At 44.2% G+C, this 1749-nt stretch overlaps 1 pseudogene; it reads left to right on the top strand.

Moving 5' to 3' along the window:
* The first annotated feature begins 876 nt into the window (after positions 1-876).
* On the top strand, positions 877-995 carry LOC120614546 (uncharacterized; annotated as a pseudogene).
* Positions 996-1749: the final 754 nt, after the last annotated feature.

Here is a 1749-nt window from a genome sequence, read left to right as displayed (position 1 = left end):
AACAAAAAGACGGAACAGAAACAAACGCCTGTTCTCAGCTCACAGCACAGAATGCAGTTGGGAGAGGATGACATAGCATTTTCAGGTCAATAGTTCAATAGTGCTTGTCTAAGGCTCAGCCCTCAGTTGGTTCTGAGTGTTTTTACAGCAACCCTCAGAGTTCTCTATATGCCGATAGACGCCTATCTAGTGAAACTGGCGGATAAAAACTCTCATTCTTAATATGTGTTCAAAATTACATTTTACGAACTAATCGTGTATTCCAAATCAGCTAATTTTTCCTGATAAAATAGATGTTAGACATGCAGATTTTATGCCATGATCATTTCCATTGATTACTGACAGAAATATTAGGGATCCAATAGTGTGGCATATAATTAAATAAAACAATTTCAAATGGACGGAGGAGGGCAATGTGTCCTAATGTGAATCATTTGATTTTAGCAAAATCTGTTGCACACATATATTTGCCATTCACAGAACCCCTAGATATTCATGTACTGTGCAAAACATGGTGACGGGCTGAGAAACATCCCATGCTGTTGAATTCGATGGCAATTAAGATGGAAAATCCTGGAAATGGTGCACTGAGTGGGCATTAAACTGGCTTAGATACAATGGCTGGCAGCATCCTCTACTGGGCAGAACATTTGAGTGGGAGTTGTGTTTCTAAATCCCATTCAAGGCAATCCTCTCCCGAGAGGAAATTTCATCTCTTGGTGCCTTAATTTCTCCAGCCTTTGGAGGTGGGAGAAACGTTTGGGAAGAGAGGACATTGGTGAAGATTCCCCAGGCCTTGTTTTCCCAGAGCTTTCTATTTCATGTGAATTCATAACTCGTATATTAATTAGGTAGTTTTAAAACCCACTTGGAGAAGCACATGGCCGTGCCACCCTGAACAAGCCCGATCCCATCTGATCTCGGAAGCTAAGCAGGGTCGGGCCTGATTAGTACTTGGATGGGAGACCACCTAGGAAGACCGGGTGCTGTAGGCGTGAAAAATAAAAAAATAAGGGATTGTAAGCTGACAAGGGCCTTGCAATCTGTGAGGTCAACCAAGGGTTGCCTCGCCTAAAAAAATAAAAATGAAAAATAAAACCCATTTGGGGAATCCCTGGACCAAATATCAAGATTCTAGTTACCCCATGAGGTGATGGGAGTCAGGTAGAGTATAACCCTCCTCTGCATTGTAGTCACATTATATTTAGGTTTCAATAGCCTATATCGCTGCTAACTTTTTGTCAACATCTATATTTGCATATATTAATTTTTAAGAGTGAAACTTTAAGCCGGGAATTTTGACCTAAATTTGAGGAGACAGGCAAAAATAGGAACTTCTTGGCTGACAGGAGAAGAGCGGAGCGTTCTCAGTTCCGGCCGCACGTTAGAATTACCTGAGACATTTTTGAAAAACTGAATCCTTGGTTGCACTGCAGACCGATGAATCAGACTTGCTTAAGGGGCTCGGGCATCAGCATTTTCCAGAGCTCTCCAGATGTTTCCGAGGTGTAGCTAGAGCTGAGTGGCACAGGTGAAGGTAAACCAGCGATGGGTGAGAAGAAGGTGCGTCTTATGGCTGTGGTGGACTCTCGGAAACAGGACAAACAAGCTCTGAGGGGGAGATGGGATTGCCTCAGGGGAAGCTCTGTATCTGGGGGCGGAAAGCATGGCGGACCAACGAGGGCGCCACAGAAGCAAGCGGGTGGGCCACCGAGATCGCCACGAAAGAAGGCCTCGGTTTGGGAAGGG

Source organism: Pteropus medius, unplaced genomic scaffold (assembly GCF_902729225.1).
Source record: "Pteropus medius unplaced genomic scaffold, Ma_sr-lr_union100, whole genome shotgun sequence".
NCBI lineage: Eukaryota > Metazoa > Chordata > Mammalia > Chiroptera > Pteropodidae > Pteropus > Pteropus medius.
Note: the sequence above shows the minus strand (reverse complement) of the source record. Positions and strands in the feature narration are given on the sequence as shown.